The sequence below is a fragment of the Pteropus alecto genome, unplaced genomic scaffold, assembly GCF_000325575.1.
Source record: "Pteropus alecto unplaced genomic scaffold, ASM32557v1 scaffold87, whole genome shotgun sequence".
NCBI classification, from domain to species: domain Eukaryota; kingdom Metazoa; phylum Chordata; class Mammalia; order Chiroptera; family Pteropodidae; genus Pteropus; species Pteropus alecto.
Window position 1 is genome coordinate 19,101,390 of NW_006443225.1, and position 22,252 is coordinate 19,123,641.

Below are 22,252 nucleotides of genomic sequence, written 5' to 3' on the forward strand. Positions count from 1 at the left end.
GGTAAGTCGATCGCCCTGGCCGGGGCCGACTGTTGTGGGACAAGCCGGAGACAGGAGTGAGCACAGCAAGGCCGCGGCTTTGACTGACGGTGGGAGGCAGGGCTGGCTTCGGGGTGAGCCCACCGCCCCCCACTCAGAAGGGCCTGTGCTTGGCGCAGTGCTCGGCTGGCGTCTGTCATCGCTGCAAAGTCTTCACTTTTAAAGAAAGGGCTCCTCCTCCTCGTGCTGTAGCCAGTCTGCACGTTGTGTAGACGCGAGCTGGGCTTCCTGAGTCTATTTCTACGCTGCCTGATGAGGAGATGAAGACACATTCTCTCCCCTTCTCTGTCCCTCTCTGCCACCTCCTGTCGGTCCTCTTTCCTAAGCAAAACCTATGTACTTCTTTATCCCTGATGATGATGATTTTTTTTAAAGCCACACTTGTCTTATCGCATCTGTTAGGTGTACAAAATTAAAGTTGGTTCAAATGCAGCGTGTCCGCCCTGGACGTGTTTCTGCCAGCAAAGAAGAGTGAGCAGGAGAAGGGACAGAGAAAATATTTAGAAAAGCTTCAGGGAGTTTGGTGGAAATGTCCCGAAGGAGTGTCTCCTGGGGGAGAAGCCATGCATAGCTCTGCATCAAAGGGCAAAGCCTCAGGGAGGATGAAAGGGGCGGTAATTGTAAGTTGAGAGAGTTTTATAATAGAGGCGGCAGCAACGGGCACTTAGCGGTGAAGCTGAGAAATTTGAATTGGGGAGGGTGGGGTGGACGGAGGACGCTCTACCCTAATTTTCATCCTCTCCAAGTTACTTCTACTTTCCCTCCCGGGTGTTAAACGCAAGCTTTTCAAACACAAGAGTGTTTTACTGCGATATTTACTCCCGCTTTTGTCATTTTCGATGTGGACGGTAGGGAGGACTGGGGATGGCTCGCTGGAGAGGGGAAGGCTGCAGAGGTGACCTCGGGGATCCCCCGCGGAGCGCAGCGGGGTGGGGGGATCTCGCCTCACCTGAGCGAGGCCCCCAGGCGACAGGCACTCATCCCACTGCGGGGTGCGGGGAAGGCGGGTGGAGGGGCCCGCTGGGAACACCGCAGGCTCCTGGAGAGCCCAAACGCGTTTCTGCTCCTGACTCTGAATGGGCAGCAGCTGTCCCAGCCCCGGGAGGGATGAGGCCGAGAACGCAGCGGGACTCAGACACAGGGATCTGAACCCCGGCCCCGGGGTTTCCACTCCCCCATCCGCGGTGAGAAGCTCTGTGGAGTGTGGGCAAAGCAGACTGGACTTCTTAAAGGGGGAAAAAGGAGGCCGTAAATACAAAATATGACCTGGCTGGAAAAAAATTGTTAAAGCTTAGAAAAATTAGCAGCGCGTGCGTGCATGCATGCGTGTGCATGCGTGTGTGTGTGTGTGCGTGTGCGTGCGTGTGTGTGTGTGTGTGTTTGGGTTCCTAGTTCTGTGAAGCTAAGTGATGGATGACATGCAGGCGGCGAGGCAGAAACTTCCCAGAGGTCGCCAGTGCGTCCGGAGCCAGGACACCAAACCCCGTGCCCGCCCTGGCGTTGTGGACGTCGCTCCTCCTCTAAGCCCTGCTTTAACGATATTAACGCTCAGACGGGGCTGCCGACATGTGACTTTAAAACGATCGTGCGTGTCTGCACAGATCTAGAAGTAACTTTAACGAGGTGGTATATACACTTAAACATTTCGCTGCGGCGTTTGTGAAGTCAACGCAGGTCGGCCTTGGGGAATAAGAGTGTATTTGTGTGTTAAGGTAAATATTACCCAGCAAAGTAAAAATCGTAAGGAAATGGTGGCAATTTCAGTATTTTATGAAAGACAGAGGTAACTGAGAATGTTGGATGGTGACCGCTTAGTTTCCAAACCTATTTTTAGCAGAAGGATTTACTGACTAATCCACTAGAGGGCAGCATTTGATAAGGGTTTGCTGGAACTCGACTGTAGTTTATAGCTATCGCAGAAGTTTAATTTGTTTTGTTAACAATGATAATAGTAAAAAGCGCTTATCTTGCACAACCAAGGGAAACGCTTCATGCTTAGTTTCCTCCTGGGGTCTATCGTTCTGAAAGCAGCATCTCCTAAGCTGGAAAGGACATGTTTGTTCTACAGTTTTCAAGATGGAAAAAAGCAATCAAAGGAGCTAAAATCAATGTAGGCGGTACTTCACAAGCCTGGGGCGATCTCGTTGGCTTGCTGAAAAGGAGTTTGGTTGTTTTAGGTCAACCTTCAACACACTATTTACCCTCCCTGGGAAAGGGTCCAAATTTGGCTGCATTCCCTATGCTAGAAAAAGCTCCCAGCCAGGGCCAGCTGTGAGTTTGCCTGCGGTGGCAGAACTGCATGAGGAGGCGTTGCAGGCTGGTGTCCAGGGGCCAGAAACAGCGCAGCCAACCTGTGGGCGGCAGTGTTTGGGAGGCGGCAGGGCGGTGCACCTGGCTCATAGCCCTTAGTCAGTGAATGTTGGTTTCTCTTCTGTTTACTTGCTATGCAGTTACTATTCTCTGACTTGTGGTGTCGCTTAACTTTTATTTGTTGTATTTACAATAAAAAAAATGAAAGAAATACATGCACATGGTCAACAAACAGTATAGGATGATGCATGATTAAAAACCATCTTTCTGACCCCACACATCGGGCTCATGCTCCAGAGGTAACCACCAGCGACGATTTTGTTCGTATCCCTCGGAAAACGTCCACGCAGAAAACGCCTCTGCAGGGGTGTGTAATTCCATACAAATGGGGCGCACCGTGCAGACACCAACCTGCACCTCGCTTTTCTGCTTCTGTTCGACGCATCTTGGAAACCTTCCACATCTCCTCGCTTAACTCTTCCAATTTTATTTTTCAACGGTAGGAACTTAACTTTTTCTTTTCTTTCCTCTCTTGCCTCACAGTGTGTGAGAGAGAGAACCGCCGACATCCTGGGTGTTTAACAGCCGTCCTGGGATTTATCGGCTGCCGCTTCAGTCCGCCCCCGGAAAGGAGAGAGAAGGGAGGGTCAGGATCACATCGAAGAATTTGTTTCGTTCATTTTCCCACAAAACAAGAACTGAAAAGAGTACGTTGGGTCATCTCGTCTAGTATTTTTCTTAGGCTCTAATACTTGAACTTGACTGCAAACGCCTTGCACTGTTTTGGTCAATGGGTGGTCCCGGCTTCTTTCACTGGGCGTTCAGCAGTGAGCTGTGCCGTCGAATGGGCGGGTATTCATTGCCTTCTTATTATGACGGGATGCTCTGTGATGACAGGGCGCAAAAGGACCTTCAGAAGCCGAGGTCACAGTCGCGTAGGTCTCGTGCTTCTATGCCGTAGAGCAGTGATGGCGGTCCTTCATTATTTTCGCCCTCGGGCCCCTTCATTTTAAAGACTGTATATTAGAGTAGCTGAAAGCGCACACTAAGGCTGTAGGTATTTTGTAAAGGTGGCATGTGGGAGTCGGGTCTAAAGGGTAAGGTAAGTGGAGAAGGGGCTGAAGGCAGAATGTTCTAGTTCCTGAGGAGCCCTCATTGTTGGGCTCAGGAATTTTGAATGGAAAGCCCCAGAAGAATTCCATGCAGGGGATGATCGGATGGATGTCAGTTGTGTTCATCAAAAGAGGCAGCGAGGAATCCAGGGAGGCAGAGACGAGAGAATTGTGTGCGTCTTGTACACGCCGAGTCTGGGGTGCATCGGGAACCTCTCGTTGGTGATTTCTGGTAAGACTTGGGGAGCTCAGGAGGGTCAGGAATGTGTGAGTGAAAGGTTAACAAAACATTTTCTCCTTTTTTTGTGAAAATAAAAAAATGACCTTGCGTTAACTTTCTAGTTCCGTCTGCCTGGAAACTGGACAGAAGTGAATGCTGGCTGTGTTACCAGGCAACACAGCTCCTGTTTGGTGAAGGCTGACCGTGATTGGTGGGCTGCATGTGGCCCGGGAGGACCACGGATGAACAGCGGTGCCTGGTGAGAAGGCATCGCTCTGGGCTCCCGCGTGGAGGCCGTGACCGCACACTCCCGTCTGGGGACCTGGAAGCTGTGGCTCTGAGGCAGTAGGTTATGCTTCCCGATGTATGGGCTTTGTCAGCCGGGAGGCTTCTGTGTCCACCCGTGTGTCTCAGGCTCTCATCTCTGACCTGTGACTCAGACCCGGACAACCAGCCCCCGGCTGCTGGGGGTACCCTGGACGGCGAGCTGCTCCCTGCTCCGTGCCCTCGCTGCAGCCGGCACCCGTGAGGTTTCCTGGCTGCTGGAAGTTCCCTTAGCTGAGCCTACGATTACGAAGACCGGCCGCCGCAGGAAGTAACACTTGGATTTATTTATCCATGACAGAGAAGAAAAACGAATTTCTTCTCCAGCTTCGTGTGATCAGCTTTCTCCTCCACCGAACACCAACAGTGAGCTAAGGAACACGTCTCCTTAGCATCCGGCACTGTCGCAGCTGGTCACGTGGCAGATGCTCAGTCAATAACTGTTGCATAACTGATGTTAACAATTATTTATTGATTACCTTCCATCTTTCGAGTTTCCGGAACAGAAATACATGTCAACACATCCCTGTCCTCAAGGACTTCACATTCGGTCAGGCAGAAAATATGTGGAAAGAATTCGTCACGGCGTGAATGGTGAATGAGTGACTTACACGATTCATATTACCTTAGAGGAGCAAAAGTGAGCCCATTTCTTAAAGTGTGTCTTTGTCAGTTGCTTTCAAGTTTACATGCAATTTCTCAGATTTTTCTCTCTCTGCCAACTAATCACGAATCACCATTATCGTCGTTGGCACTTACTCAGACAGTATTTGCCGTGATGTGCGCTACGTGCTTTATGCGGATTACCTCACTGAATCCTCACCACAGCCCTATGAACTAATTACCAAAAATATCCCCGTTTTACAGATGATGAAACTAAGTTGGCGGCACCAGGATTTGAAACCCAAGGCGTGACTGAGAGCCCGCCTTCTTGATAACTCCACCGCTCTGCCTCCGTCAGTGGGGTTTACGCGAGACATAGTCCAGGCATTTGCCTGCTTGGGACACAGAAAGGACAAAAGCATATTTTGTGAATGTCTGTCAGTAAATTAAAGTGAATTATTCTTCAGAGGTTTCCTATGTGCAGAGGATTTAGGAGCCATGCAGTAAAGACGTCTAATTTTCATTTACGAACTTGCTAAGTGAGACATCAGAGTCCCGTGTAAGACTTTAAAAAACACACACACACGAGGCAAACGGACAAAATGACAAAAACGAAAACGCAAACCACCCCAATCAAATGATCTGATTTAAACATGGGCAAAGGACCTGAACATACATGTTTCCAAAAAAGACATACAAGTGGCCAACAGGTATGTGGGAAGGTACTCGACATCAGTTATCATCAGGGAATGCACGTCACGACCGTAATGGGACATCACCTCACACCTGTCAGCATGGCTGTCATCCAGAAGGCAGAGGTCACAAGCGCTGGCAAGGATGTGGAGAAAAGGGGGCCCTCGTGCGCTGTGGGTGCAACTGCAAATCGGTGCAGCCGTTGTGGCAAACAGTATGGAGGTCCCTCAAGGGATCACAAATACAACTACCATATGAGCAGCATCCCCACTTTTGAGTATACACCCAAAGGATGTACATGAAGCGGTATCTGCACCCCCATGTCATGCGGTGTGATTCACAATAGCCCAAATGTGGAAACAAACCGAGGGTTGGTGGACGAATAGATAAAGGAGATGGGGTGCGTGTACGCAAGGGGCTCGTGCCCAGCCCGAGAAAGAGTGAAATTCCGCCGCTTGTGACAACATGCATGAACTTGGAGGGCACTATGCTAAGCGAGACAAGCCAGACAGAGAAGGACAAATACTGCTGGATCTCACTTATATGTAGAACGCTAAAAAAAAAAAAAAAAAAAAAGGCAAACTCGCAGGAACAGAGGGTGGAGAGGGGAATGGTGGCCCCCAGGGGCTGGTAGGTATCGGAAACTAAACTGTGTTGTATAGTTGAAATTTGGCAAGAGAGTAGATCTTAAGCATTTTTGCCACCAAAAAAAAAAAAAAAAGTAATGCACATAAACGCAAAACTTTAGAATTAAACGCCTACTCTGTTTCAGCTAAAGCTCAAGCTATAGAACTTTTTGGTTTGACTTTGCCTTACATGTGCTAATTTAGTTTTATTCTATCCTTGTGGAAATCTCAGATAATTTATTTTAAACTTTAATGATGCCTTGAAGAATCTTACAAATGTTGTGGGTTTAACAGCAGTAGAGAGTTCTGTACATGAATATCGAATCTTATCAAGAACGGGGAGGTGGAAAAACATTTATTCTGTCTAGTTTTTCTTGGTAATCCTTGTAAATGCCAGAAAAATTTTATTTCCTTTTCCTTTGTATAACTGGCTCCTCCCTGACCCCCACCCCCCACACTCTTCCCCGCTTCACCTTCCCGTAGTTTACTGAGACACTTGGTCTCACTTCGGCCCCCGGCCAGCCCACTGCCACGGGGACAGGTGACAGGGAAGTCTGAGCTGCTCTTTACATGCCTGTCGCTACGTCTCTACACGAGAGACTACACGGCTGTGTGCGGCGCGGGAGTCGATACGGTATGTCGTCCAGGTGGGAGATGGGACTAGCAGGACGAGCCGGGGCGGGCAGTCACCTCCGTACAGGGGACGCCGACTGCAGGGGACGCTGACTGCAGGGTTGTGAACAGCAGAGCAGGCGACGACTTGAAGGGACTGTTGCCCCCTCATCCTCTTCATGAAAGTCCCCAGCGTCCCGACCGTGGGAGACGCTCAGCTTGCCGGTTTCCTCGGGCTTCTCGCTGTTGCTTGTGGCTCGAGTTTGGGGAGAGGGAGGGACCGAGCGACCCTGCGCTGGCCGGTAGGGTGTCCATCAGCCGCACGTGGCCATCGAGATTGAAATGTAATACATTTTAAAAATCTGGTTTCCCGGTCACGCCAGCCACATTTCGAGGGGTCAGTGGCCACGGGCGGCGGCCACATCGGAGGGTGTGAGTGTGGACATCGCCCCCATGTCAGGGAGTTCTACCTGGCCACGCTGCCCTCTGCTCAGGTGTCCCCGCCTCCTTCCCCAGCCGCAGGCGCTGCATCCCCCGCCAGCCACCTGCACACGCACGCGCACACGCACACGCACACGCACGCTGCCTCCTTCCCCAGCCACAGGCGCTGCATCCCCCGCCAGCCACCCGCACACGCACGCGCACGGCCGGGTTGTCGCGCAGGAAAATCGCCGTCCAGGCTGGCCCAAGGGGCCTCGTCCTTCCTTCCCACTAAAACGAAGCGTCGGAGCGGCCCGAGCTCTTTCCTCTGACCCGAGTCCGTTGATCCCGGGATGAACGACCGGATCCCCTCGCCCCGAGGGGAAGGAGTGTCCACGGCCCGTTCGGGTGTCTCTGAAGTTACGACACTGATGTTCGACTGTGGCATCCGGAAGCGGTTTCGTTACTTATCATCATCTGGTGAATAAAGAAGGGCAAGAAGTTCCGGGTGGGATCCTGTGGTTCTCTGGCCATACGAAGCAAAGGGAAGAAATCGAGAAAGGACTACAGCTCAGCTCGGGCACAGCAGCGACGTGTTCGACTGGAAATACCAGGCGCTGAGCTCGCCCTGCGCCAGGTGGCCGTGGGGACAAGTGAATGAGGCCGAGCAGGCCAGGTTCGTGGCTTCGTTGCGGTGGAAAATAACCGTGCTATTGTTAAAAGAAAGGATTGTATGTTGAGGTGCTGTGGCTCACCTCACCATTTTGGACGGTGAGATAAGCCAGGAGACAGTTACAGAGCAGAAGGCGGTGAACATTCACCGCCCCCCCCCGAGAGAGGAGAGGGTTCGCTTTGTCTCCGCAGCGCCAGGGGGGTGCGCTTATAATCCAGGTGTTCCAAAGGACCAGCCGACTGTAAAAGCTCTAGGGCTTAAACCTCTGCTCTGAGACAGTTGTTTCTCAGAAAATCCTCTTCCTTCTAACGGGGAGATGCTGCCCTTCACGTGTCTTTTTGGGGCCTCCCGGGAGACGAGGCCAGGGAGTTGGAAAGGTCCCGGAGGGAGTGATGTGGGGTGCTGTCAGTAGACACGCATCGGCACCACGGCGGGGCCACGGGCACGGAGAGCGGATGATGGTTGCCCGGAGCGAGGGGGATGGAGGGGCTGGGCGGAAAAGGGGAAGGGATTCAGAAATACGAGTGGCTGTCACACGATGGCCACGGGGGTGTGACGTGCAGCAATGGGAACACAGTCGACGACACTGTAATAACTACGCAGGGTGCCGGGTGGGTACTAGGCTCATCGGGCGATCACTCTGTGAGTTACACAGATGTCTGACCACTGCACTGTACACCGGAAACTAAGCTAATATTATGTATCAGCTGGAATCGAACATTTTAAAAAGCAGTGAATGATGGGATGATAGACGCGGGAAGACCAGAGACCAGACGGAATGAAGCTGTTCTCAGCAGGTGACAGCACGTGACGTTCCAGGACCAGACACGGTCTTCCTCACGATCCCCAAGACCAATCACAGGCCGGAGCCCAGGGAAAAAGGACAGGGAGATAGATACCTTGGGCTGACCGGGTTTAATCAGAAACGAAAGAGCCTCGAGAAGACGCTATTCCCGTAACAATTCAGTCACTAATGGGAATGCAGGTCTGAAGACTGGCTGGGTTCATGAGCTTGGGACAGTTAGCAAGACGTTTGGAAAGGGAAAATACACCTGCTCTTTTTCCATATCGAAATATTCTCGATAGTAAAAAAATTACTGTAAATAAAAGCTGAAGGAAAATTTAAGGGACTTTTCTAGTCGAATCGAAGATGTACAATTTCAAAGGAAAACATTGACAGATTTAATGATATAAAGATTTTAAAAACTTGCCTGCAGAATGTCTCAGGACTGACTCTAAATTGCACATAAATTGGGGAAATTAGTACAGCAAATGAGACCGAAGTTTACATCCGAACAATATAAAGAACTCCCGTTAATACACGAAGACAGGTTAATATCTCAAAAGATAAATAGCCAGAGGACATGAATTGACATATTGTAAACAGAAATTATAAATGATTGACACAGAAAAATGCTTAATATCATCGGGAAATAGAAACTAAAACGAGAATGACCTTTACCATCTATCAACTTAGGGAAGATTAAAAAAATAATGATGCTCGTTTTGGGTGAGCATACATGCGAGATAGTCACTTTGCTTTTGGGAGAGTAAATTGAGCCAGATCATTTGGATGATAATTTGGCAAACTGTAGCAAGAGTTTAAAAGAGATTAAAATTGGAAACGACGTATGTTTTCCGTATAGGGGAATATTTCAGGAAATCAGTGTATATCTACATGAACTACTGTTATACAGTCATTAAAATGGAGGCCTTCAATAATAGTTAATATGGGAAAATGTATATGCTATAATGTTAAGTGGCCAATAGCAACATGCCGAATTATATATACAGTGTAATTACAACTATGCAAATAGATATGCATGGAAATAGTTTGAAAATAAAAAAGCATCAGTCTTTCCGTGCTTATTTTTGAGGGTTGTAATTATCAGTGATTTTATTTTCTTTCTGCTTTTCTGTACTTCTACTAGGGCAGAATTCTAAGTTGGAAAAATTCAAAAATCATGTTAGAAATAAATATATACTTTTAGCTTTGCTGCAACTTGAACTAATGGCTCCCGCTCTAATGGTTCGAGGTGGCTGATGCATTTGTCTCAAGGTGTTTAAACGATGACCCCGTTGATGACTCAGGTAACAGTCGTGTGGCCCCCAGGAGGCGTCAGGCTCCGTTCTAAACACTTTATACACATCGACTCATTTAGATCTCCCAATACTCACATGAGGTAGGTCATATCATTGTCCACATTTTATGGAGCAGGAAGTTGAGGCACAGAGGGGGTTAATTAACCTCCCCAAGGTCACACAGCTAGCAAATGGTGGCTTTGAGCTCAGGTATTACTGCTCTAGTGATCCTACCCTCCGCGGTCTCTGTAGCTACGTTTAAGAGGACGAACAACCTGGCTTGTCAGAAAACAAGCAAATAATAAAACCGTATGAAAACAAACTGGCATCGGACAACAGTAATAAATGTAACACGGGCCATGAATCCCATTTATGAAACGGGACAAATGAGATCATCTCTAATACCTCCCTGCTTGTAAATTCTGTGATCGTGTGTTTAGCAAGAAACACTGACCCTCGTATACTGTACTAGAAACGCCAACGATTTCCTCTACCCATCGAAGCCCTCCCAACTCACGCCTCTTCATCAGAGACCTTTCCCCGTGACCCCGGACACCGCCCTTCGCCGCAGCCCAGCTGATGGAGCAGCGGCAGGTATGTGGCCCAAGCGAGGCCGGTGATTCCTGGGTTTAGAATTGGCGAGTCACGGTTCTAGCCCACCATTGGCCACATGTGCTGTGAGTCCTCTGTGGCCTCTGGCGACCGTTTTCACCACGTGCTGGAGAAGCAAAGAAGGCAGCTCTGCAGTGTGAGAAGGAGAAAGGCAGAGAAGGGAGGGGTCGGAGGCCGGGCGAGGGGGGCCGCACGGGCGGGGAGTGAGGTTTCCCAGTGACTTTCTCAATCTTAGTTCTAAGACTCCACCAGGCCTGGAGACGTCATTCAAGTTTATATCCTGCAGGACACCCCGTGTCCTTGCAATCCACCCCCCTACATGCGTGTGCTTCGTCTGCTTTGGGGGGGCTCACCGTGTGGGGCGCGTGCGTGCAGCTGGCCCCCACCCACAGAGCCGTGGTGAGAATGACTGGGACGATCGCAGGACATCAGCACGCTGCCCAGCACGCTGGGGCGCGGCCAGCCCTGTCTTTGGAGCCACTGCATCTCGGGAAAGGTGAAAGGATGCGGTGTCCCCTGTGCCGAATACGAGGAGGTCGCAGAGGGTCAGGGACTGGGGGCTGGGCCGGGGCCGGGCTCCGGGCGACGTGGCAGAACGCAGTGGGTGTCCAACTGCATCACCCTCCAGTTCTCGAGTGGACTGAGCTACAGAACCCCATGTCCGCTCTTGGTCTGTTAGTTGGTGAAATACTGATGGCCGGGAGTGACCAGGGACACATCCAGATGTGTCGGGTAAGCTATCTACTGAGGCAGGACTTTCACAGTTTAGAAAGAATCTCTTTGAGAAATCGAAGAGAGAAAATTCCATTAGCTGAAGGCATTCATCTTGGTCGCGTGCGGGTTCCAGGGCCCGAGTCTTTTGGCTCCTACTGTGGGACACCCCTCTGTGCCAGGTGAGGCATTATTGAGATGAGGGGCAATAGCCCCAGGACACAGGGACATCTCTGAACTGGGTGGCAGGTCATGCTAAGGCTGCTGGGGCTCGGTCTAGATAAAGGTATTGTCCAAGCAGGCTATTCGGCTCCCCTCTCCTGTTATCATTCCATTCCAAGGACTATGGACGGGTCTGCGGGCTGGCTCGGTCCCAAAATGGACATGGCCTTTCCTCTGACGGTCAGGCTGGGTCCACGAGCCTGGGACGACCGGACCAGCAGCACAGGGTGAGCGGCTAATGTGTCTGGGCAGACATTGCCAGGGAATTGGTTTGAGATGTCAGCATCGGAGCCGGACTCTAGAAAGGTGTGCCTTCTATGTTTCTAAAAAGAGCCTTGAACGGTCGACATGGGGAGATGTCCGTTTAGTCGCAAGCCATTTTTCCAACTTTAGGTAAAACCCGAAACCCTCGAACCCCAGCGAGGGAGTAAGTTAGTTATCCTTTTCTTAAATAAACAGCCCCCAGATAGAAGCAGATACACAAAAACTTTTATTAAGTGCAAGTTCGACCTCATGGTAATTGACCAGTTACAAGTGCATTTCGGTTCACGTGTGTGGACGCTGCAGAGTTCGGAATGGTTTTGCTGACAGTCCAGTGCTCTGGCTGGGCATGTGCCAGTGTAGCAGTCAGCACGGTCCACGGGGACATCAGGGTAGACGGGGGACACGGGCTTCATCATCACAGCTAAGCGCTACAGAACATGAAAGTCCAAAGACCAGGAGACTATTCTACGTGACTCACTATCAACCTTGACGTCTACGTAAATGCTTCCATAGGACCAACGAGCAAATCCTCGATTCTGAGGGACAGTGCCATTTCTACGCTTCACACTTAAACGGGCCACAGAAACTGTAAACACTCAGTGGTCCTGACGGCCACTGCAGGCAGATGCCACCTGTCGTCTCGGGAAAGTGCAGCTTAGCTTAACTGGTGTGAGCACTGTATGTTGTCGATCTTCATTCTGAAAGTTTTCTTCCATTTCAGTTAGCACCAGTTTATTTAAAAAATTTTTTTTTCCTGGTGTTAAATATTTAGGAAACATTTTTTTTAACATATTTTTTTTTTAAACCGGCACACAAAGTCCCAAACAATGGAAAGCAAAAAACATTCAAAAAGTTGTCTTAGAGAACAGCATTTAGAAAAACAACATCATTTAAACATTTGACAAATCTATGTACAACGAGCCAACAGCTGGTGAGGAGCATGGCTGAGGGGCAGTCACTAAAAGAATCATGAACCTGACCCCCCCACGGGCTGTATTTACAGGCGGCTAGATATGCAGAAATGTCGCCTCAGAACATCTGAATTTGGTTAAAAATCATATAAAAAGACACACCCCTACCCCACCCCCGATACCTTCTAAGTAGGTAGCAAACATTTTCAGTATGACCGTGAGTACCAGGTTTAGAAGTGCGTTCTCCTGCTATTTTGTTTACAAACAGAAACTTTCTCAGCGGACACAGAAGGACACGGTAGAGAAGTATTCTCTATTTCCACATTGTCAGATGAAGGAAAGAACTTTTTTTTTTTTTTTTCATACTGAGTAACGTAGTAAAGCACTGATTAAAGAGCAAGGATAAATCATTAATGGGAAAGGTTTCATGAAAATAAAAAATCAACAAGCGGGCTGAAGAAATGAGTGCCCATTTTCTAAGGACTTCCCTAAAATATATAAGTGATCGTCCCCATGTAATTTTGAAATAAGATCAATGATTTGCTTTGCTAGACAATACTTTTATCTTTTGTTCTTTGAAATGATACAACCCAAACCCTTTGAAGAATATTTTTTTCCCCTTAGGTTGAGAATTAAACACACCAGACACGACCTATGCTGTATATTTATCCAATGCAAGACTCATTACCTTTACGCAGTTTTGTTTGCTTATTAATCAGCGTCACTAGAACACACACCTCGAAAGAACTGGGCACATCTTGTGACAGCCAACATGTCCCTTTTTCTGCTTAAGAAGTAAAACAAAAACCGTTTCCCATTTATTCACCTTAATGGCTGAATCTGTATAGAGCCTGAAGTTTCAATGCACTGTCTTTAAAAATATCAGCTAAAAGAATAAATGGATGGGAGTCCCACATCCCCATCATGATACGCTTTCAAGTTTATTTCGAATAATTCGTGGTTGTGATAAGTCTCTATGAAAAGAATTTCCTTGGATTTGACACAAAATAAACATTACTCTTGGAAAATGCATAGTTTGTAACTTTATACATTCATTCACTAATATTAACGACTTTTGTAAGTCATACTTAACCTCCAAATGGTGGCAAGAATGTATTTCAAAAGCTCTCTCAAAACTGGATGGCGTCGCCACATCGCTTTTGAATTCGTGCCCAGTTACGAGTTAACGCCTGTCACTTCAGTGCTGTGTCTGCTGAACAGGAAGGGCAGCTTCTCTCCCTCTCCAGTTCATCTTTCTCCTTTGCTTGTCCAGCAGGCACGAAAAAGCAATGCTTTCAGCTGACAGCATTTCCACTGACCACCCCATTTTAAATGTTTTATAATTCCATTTTAACGTGTTCGATTTGGTGTAGAAAACAATTTGAAAGATGGCTTGATTTTTAGAAGTAGATAGACTTTTTTTTTTTTTTTTTTTTTAACCCTATTGCAGACTAAGGGCAGGAGAGGTTTTGTGATAACTGTTGTTTCTGACTCCCCAGCCCTGCGTCTGAAGACAGGCCATTTGGCCGTTGCATTTGATGACAGTCACGAACCCTTTGGGACCTAGCGATTTTTTCTTATCCTGAGTTCTTCTAAGTATATAGATTTTGAAACACGAAACGCTTTGGAAACTACACTAGTGTCTGGTTATTCCAGAGAGCACAGGTTTAAATGGCTGACCATCGTCCAACCATTAATTACAAAAATAGGAATTTTTGGGTGTGTTGTAGGAAAATATCGATAAATGGCATTTTTTTTTTAATTTTCTTTTTTTTATACATATATGATCCTCATTCCTGGGTTATTTTACACCCAGGGCATTTTCAGTTACTGAAGTCACGGAACAAGTATATTTGGGGGTGTTGAACTCTTCCCTAAAAATCTAACTCCATTCTAAAGCTTCCTACCAGTGGTCACGGAGGTTTTCCCCGGTCGGGAGACTTCGCAAGAAGGGGCTTTGCTATCATCACAGGGCTTGGTCAAGTCACGGTCATCGATTTCCAATCAGCAGAATCTCGGAAAAATGTTCTAAAGGGCGAAGCAGGGGCTTGCAGTCTGCAAAGTGCGGCACGCTTATCTTAGCGCGGGGTGGGGCGCGGTTCATGATTAAGCTACACTGTTGACCGCTGGGGGCTGATTCCAGCCCTGGAAGCACCTCTTTCCTCTCTGTCCCTCCATCTGTGCCCAAGACATGGGCAGGAGGCTCCGCCGGGACGAGGGACAAGGGCGTCACGATGCGAGGGGTGTGGAGCTGTTAGTTTCTCATCCCGTAGATAGAAAACTAGAACAATGACACCTGCAGGAGACACTTCCTTTCACGTCATTAAGGCCAATTCAGCTTTCCTGCTGCACGACGGGGGCCAAGCAACGGAAGGTGACGCTCCGTCCCTCCACGTCGGGCCGTGTGGAAGGGCTGGAGCGGAACGGCCTCGGGGGGGGCTTTGAGTCGGACAGAGGGGACTAGACACGTCTGCCTGTCACCCTTTACCCGCGAGCCTGACCGAGGCCTTGCGCTGAGCGTGGCGGGCCGCGTGCTGACTGGCCCGCTCTGAGCGAGCCCCGGGACCGCTCAGGCAGATGGAAATTCTCCTCCGAAGGAAAGGGTGGCCTTGCTGACGGAGCCTGACACACCGGGCACAGTGACATTTATCCCTTCGGACCTTATTCAGGAGTGAGACGCCCGGAGCCCAGGAGCAAAACATTTCCTCGGGGGCCGTGGGGACGGAACGCGCACGAGAGCAGCGCAGCCGCGGGGCGGGCAGGGAGGGACAGTCACGCCAGAGGGGACAGGGCCGTGCCGGCAGCAAATGCGAGCTGGCTGCCAGGACCGGGACTGTTCTCGCTCTCCAAAGGCGCGAGGCTGCTCTTTGCCAGCACCTCGTCACAGTGGTCACGGCAGTGACATGGAGGGTGACAGTCATTCAGGGCTTTGGGGCACGGTCGAGGAGCACCGTGAGGAGGCAGAGCGGGAGCCGGTGACATAATACTTCAGTATATTCCGATCGGCGGCAAGATTAGTTTCAGGTACCTCACTTCTACATTCGGGTCTTCCGTGACAATGATTCTGGGGAGAACTGACCTCTTTCCCGTCCTTGATTTCAGGTGCCCGGATCACGCCACGGCGTGAGTCTGCGGGGCTGACAGAGACCCTGACCTGACCCTCACAGCTGGACCCGGGGGCCGAATATCCGAGTTAGCCGTCAAACTGAAATGTCAGGTAACATCGTTATTTGCAAGTCAGACATCCAGCTGCCCTGGGCAGGGTCCCTCACTTCTGCAGGGTCCCATGCTAACGATGGGGTGGGAATTTGCAGACTGCCTCCCCAGAGACCGGGAGGCCAGGCCGAGTCCCTGTACTTGGGTGTAAAGATGCTAAAGCCCATCTGAGAGCGAGGTCTGAGCGACCCCTGACCGCCTCCTAGGAGGTGCCCTGTGGGGCCCTGGCCACTCTAGTCTAGATTTTTCTCTTGATGTCACCTGCACACTTGGCTCATAGGTCTGGCTCGTGAATGACTGAAATCTCAGAAAGAAGCTTCCTGCTTTGACGGTGAGTGGGCTGGAAACAATGGCCCGGCTCTCTGAATGGTTTGGCAAAGCTCAGAAAGACTCGTGCAGTTAACAGGCTCTCCAGGCCTTCCTCCTCGTCTGCATCTCGGGAGTACCGAGCTTCCTGACCTCAGCCTGACGTGTCTGAATTCTTCACGTGAAGAATCAAGCGTTTGTTCTGACAAGGAAATTGAAGTTATTTCGTTGGTGCTGAGGACAAAATTACTTTAAATAATTTAAATAATCACTTAAGAATTCTACCTTTGGGCTTGCATTCCATGATCTGAGAAATTTCTGCCAAAGGATACTTGGCTAGTTAAATGCAGGTTTGTGGTTCTGATAAGTTTGACTTTATGACAATATCTATCATCTTACCCTAAAAAATTTACAAGATTTCTCCCATTGCCCATAAGCATGTCTATGAACATTTTAAAGATTTAAGATAGGTAGGATGATTCTTAAAGCATCTTTTTTCCCCCACAAGACTTTGAAAACACACCGGTAATGGTCAAGGGTAGCTGTTGCCACCTGGATTCTCTTGTAATAATCGTCCCATCTGATCTGCATGTCTACCCCTGCTGCCGAGGGTTAACCGAAAAGATATGCATCAAAACACTTGCTTAAAAGAGGCGTAGCCCTTTGTTTGGAGAGCAGGAACTGCTTATAATATTAACACTTCCTGTCTGGTAAAATACTGTATTTTAAAAAATAAGCTACAATGTATAAAACCAAGGTCATTTCCCACAAAATGTTCATGTTCTTTGTGATTACAAAACACTGCATCTTGTAAAATGTTTCCAGTTTCTGTTAACTTGAGAAGTTAAGTACTAATGCTCATTATAAAAGTGTCATGTGTCTTAGAATTGTAGAAGCCCAAGCAGTGTATTTCTTGTCTTATCTGGAAAATTAAGTTATAGCTGCTATCGTATTTCAGATTACGTTTTGGCACAACACATTGCTATCGTGATTCTCAGACCCACGAGAAAAGTTATAAAACATGAGATTGTCTTAAAAAAAAAAAAAACCCAAACAAACAGGAAGTATTTACAAAACAGGACCAGAAGTCGAATTCTCGTTCGGATTTCTGGTCCGAGGACCGGTCCACCTTTTAAAGCATGTAGACAGACCACTGGACATGGGGTTTTTAAAGTCAGTCACACTAAGCAAACCGGTCAGGCTGAAACGCATCTTACACTTTCCTGCTGGATCCATGTGCATTTCTGAGTGATACACCTGGTCCCTACAAGTGCTAATCTCATTGTAATTACTGACTTCTGGTTTGACTGGTTTTCAATGCAAAAAGACGCAAGGAAACGGTTTGCCCGCGGAGGGACCCCGCCGGGACGAGGCGTGGGGAGAGAGCCCGTGCCACTGGCAGAGTCGTTTTCTTAGAGAGACAGAGTTTCCGGTGGACCGTGTGCCCGGCGCGTTCTCCACGGTGCCCCACGGTCACGAATCCTGCTCCGTTGCCAGCCGCTGCTACGCACAGATTCTCCCCTCCGCTCGCTCGCACAGGTGGGCGCTGCGGTCGATGCGGTCGAGAGGAATGGTGCGGGGCCGTGAGAAGCCGCAGCGCCGCATGCACGAAAGTCCGAGGAAGTTCGCCCCCAGCTCGCCGTGGCACCGCTGGACCGGCTTCCGCCCCCGACCCCGCTCACAGCCAACAACCGGTCGTCCCGCAGCATGGTGACAAGAGAAAGGAGGTCAGGGCTTCGTGGTCACGATCACGTCCTGGACGAGTCCGGGAGCGGCCGCCAGGGCCTGCGTCGGCAGGTCGGCCACCAAGAAACCACCTTTTCGCAAAGCCTCAGAAGGTCAGCACTGTCCGGTTCATGCGAATTCGTCTCGAAATGATAGCATGTTCATCGACAAACACACAAACGAAACTTTTCCGGCTCGGAAAGACTCTAGAGAGAATAACAGTCTTTCTAGTCTTAAGATCTTCCAGTCCCATTGGTCACATACCTTTCAATTCTTCCCTGAGGAAATGAATATTATTGGTAGTATTTTGCTGCTGTTCTCAAGGTGTTCAAGGGACCATCCTTGCCACCGGTCTCTAAACACTCCAGGGAAAGCTCACTTTCGTTTTCCGACGACGTCTGATGAAGAAATGGGTTCGACGGTGCTGGCTCGTTCACACCCAGAGTGAGGACACGTGGCTCCTTCAGGGGGCCCTCGCTCTTTCCCGCTGCTGGCGGCCGCTCCCTCGGGGGCACCCAGGGACAGCCACCAGGGGCTGATCGGCACTGAGCAGAAGGAGACGCCCACGGGCCCCTGGTGTTTCCTCGGGGGTCCCCGGCCCTCTTGCTACTTTCTCCAAGTTGTCACACTGCCTCCTACAAACGGGGTGCACGTCCCCTGGGAAGGACTCAGGCTCGAAACTACTGCCGATGACTGGCTGCTGCGCAGCTGTCTGGAGAACGCCTGTCCGTCGCCATGAAATGATTTCCTTGGAGAGAGAGGAAGGGGCATCAAGGGGGAGAAAAGCCCAGGCTCCAGCGTGCCTCATTCAGAAGTCCTCTGGGACCAGCCCCCGCAGTAGCGCCGATCCTCATGCGCAGACAGGTCTCTGAGGCCTCCGTGACGGCTGGGGGCCCAGTTCAGTAGCCGGCGTGCTGTGGGACCCTCCTCCCGCCCTTCCCCCTCCTCCCTCTGCCAAGTGAAGACAGAAAAGAACGTGGTATCACAGAGATAGCATAAATGAATGTCAGGTGTAATTTGGCACTTTAGTTCCAAAATATAACAAAATAGCTCTACATTTTTTTTTTTTTTTAATTTTAGCTTTTACAATCAGTGTTGTATATTGCAATTCATAGCTTTCTGGGTGGCCTGCAAGAAATTTAATCCCTTTTCTTTAAGGCCAGCCAGGCAACGCTTGGTGTCCCCTAGTTAGTACAGGGAATGGGGGTCTGTGTGCAAGAAGGGACCGAGGGTCTGTACCCGCCTGGGGGCCAGAGAGGAGAGCACGCAGAGCCCCAGGCTGGCTGGGAGAGAGGGGCCCCCGTGGGCGGGAGACGTGGAGGACTGTGTGTAAAGAAGGCTTTAGAGAGGAGGAGTCCCAGGGTGGGGGGACCCAGCTCTACCTTCTGCTGGTACCTGTGCGTCAGCTAACATCCAGGTAAGGACTGAGCTTGGCTCGCCAGATCCCAGCTGAGAACTACCCCCGCGCTGTGCCTCTCCGGGGAGAGGCACGGAGCCTGGCGCCAGGACCACCCCACCGCAAAGGTCTTCCCTCCTTGTGGCCCAAAGCTCTGTGTGAGCATTTGCCACCCCCACCACTTTAGTCATTTTTGACTAGTGACTTAATCTAAAGATCTCGAGCCAGGGAGCTTTGCTGCAGAAAGACGCCTCTGCTCCAGGGTCGTGTTCCAACCACCGTCTACGTGCATGGCAAGCCCGCTGAGATGGTGACATCTCTGGCTGTGGCTACTGTACCCACAGCTCGGGGCTCCTGGACTAGGCCAGAGCACTGGCATCTCACAGCTGAGGGTGCCGGCAGGTGAAGCGACCGGTAACCGGGGAGGAGAAGAGATATGCTGGGTAGAGGACGTGAAACATTTCTGTACTTAAAACAAAAACGCCCTTTCCTGGCTGACCTCGGCAGTACCGAACGCGCATCACGGCTAGTGCTGATGGGTCTTCATGGCGTGAAATTAAATGAAGCTCTTTTTCTGCTCTCTTGAAATAAGTGATTTTAAAGAAAAAAATAGATGAAGGAGGAAAACAGGATCTCTTCCAAGGAATAATGTTTGAAAAGTCACATGAGAGTTTAAAAAATAAAATTGCCAAAATATATGAACGTAGATTGTGGATGGTACACTGTAGAACCTCCGTCTATTTCCCTCGCTTATATATAAAAAAGGGTGTCCGTCATTACTAGATGACTTCTTTCTACTCTTTAAAAAAAGTGTATATACAATCTCTAGACATATATTAAACTTTCCCTTGTGCAACTTGAGTTAACATTCCTACGACTGAGCCCAGGGTCCCAGTCCCGCACAGTGCATCCTCTAAGGTGCTCGTACCTCTTTGCATAGGTATAGGAGAAATAACTCTTCAGTAGGGCAGTCGAGAGTAGGGTAGGAATTTACAGGGCTTGACAAATACTCCCTTCTGCTTGCACCACTGCCACCGAAATCAACCAACCAACCAACCACCAACCACCAACCAACCAACCAACCAACCACCAACCATCCACCAACAACTTACAATTTGATCCTCACTCTCCAAACACACGGCCATAGTCTTACTGTTACCAAAGACAGGCTGATCTTGATTATGCCTCACTAAGAAAAATGATCATCTGACACTAGTGGAAGAAATGATAAATATCCATAGTTTTACAAATAACAAACCAAGGTTTTTTTTAAAAAAAAAACTGGATTTTGCTCCAACCAACCAACAACAACCAACCAACCACCAACCAACCAACCAACCCCCAACCACCAGCCAATCACCAACAACCAACCAACCACCAACCACCAGCCAATCACCAACAACCAACCAACCACCAACCACCAGCCAATCACCAACAACCAACCAACCACCAACCACCAGCCAATCACCAACAACCAACCAACCACCAACCACCAGCCAATCACCAACAACCAACCAACCACCAACCACCAGCCAATCACCAACAACCAACCAACCACCAACCACCAGCCAATCACCAACAACCAACCAACCACCAACCACCAGCCAATCACCAACAACCAACCAACCACCAACCACCAGCCAATCACCAACAACCAACCAACCACCAACCACCAGCCAATCACCAACAACCAACCAACCACCAACCACCAGCCAATCACCAACAACCAACCAACCACCAACCACCAGCCAATCACCAACAACCAACCAACCACCAACCACCAGCCAATCACCAACAACCAACCAACCACCAACCACCAGCCAATCACCAACAACCAACCAACCACCAACCAACTACCAACCAACCAACAACCAACCACAACCAACCAGCAACCAACCACAACCAATCAACAACCAACCACAACCAACCAACTACCAACCAACCAACCAACTAACCAACTGACTGACAGACCGACCAGGTTAGGAAGCCTGATGAATGGAACACAGTGCAAGTCCTGCCCTTACTCGATCTGGAGATTCCTATACCGACGTGTATTCTCCTTTTGGTGTTCTCCATGTTCCCTTCTGAGCAAATTCTTAATGAATAGCGCCACTATTTTTATAAGAAAAATAAAGGTTTGGGTCTTCCTTTTACCCATAAAGCATTTAGATTGTTTGTTAACCCACCTCCCAGACATGCTAAAGCATAAACCCTGTCAAAGTGCACTCAGAATGGACGGCGCTGTGTTGACCTCACGTGGCTTTCTGAACAGAGGGGGACGCGCAGGCCGTGCTCTGCCGTCCGCAGCGAACCTGCGGGGACAGTCTCAGACCTCCACCTTTTCTCCAACCAGGCAGTGTGGCGTACCGAGGGAGGGCCCCGATGACCCATTGACCTGCGACTTGGCCAGGTGAGTGGTGACACACAGATCCCAGCTGCGGTTTGCATCGCACCCCTGAAAGAGGCATCGGGCTTCCCCGCGCCAGCTCTGGGCTGAGCTGTGGCGGGTACACAGTGCGCTGGGCATCTCGTGGGTCCCGGGAAGACAAACGGGTGTCCCCCAGCAGTGACGGCGGGACGTCCTGAGCTCAGCGTGGAGCTGAAGTCTGCTGGTGATTCCATCGCCCGTCTCTTTTCGAGTGTCGGCCATCCAGGGCCCTTCGAGCTCACAGCTCTACCATGGTTCAGTTTGGGGCCATTCTTCAAAAGAGAACAAAACAGACAGACGAGAAAGACATAGAAAAGGTGCCCAGAGCGCTGCCCTTGCTGACAACACATCGCGATGTGTGCTGCTCCGGGAGGTCAAATGGAAAACCGGGAGGAGACCATTCACATGAAAGCAAGTACTGTTCTCTGTACAAATGCCACCGAATAACGTGTAGCTTTTCGCGTGTCGAAAAAGCCTCAGAAACGGCGTTATTCAGAAAGCTTATCGAAATATGCCTCCTTTCTAGGTAAGACCGGCTGGGTTGGTTCAAGCGCTGCAGAAGCCCCCGGTTTCAGACCCAGGCGCACAGCAGAAAAAGCTGACTTTTCACCCACGCGGACGGTGAGTTACAGCTGCTCTCGGCCGGTCCGGTCGCTGCAAGGCCAGGGGGGGCGGCGACCGTTTTGTTTTCCCTTGGCTGTGATTCCACCGAGGTTCCTGGACGCGCTTCTCCTGGGCCGGGGGCTG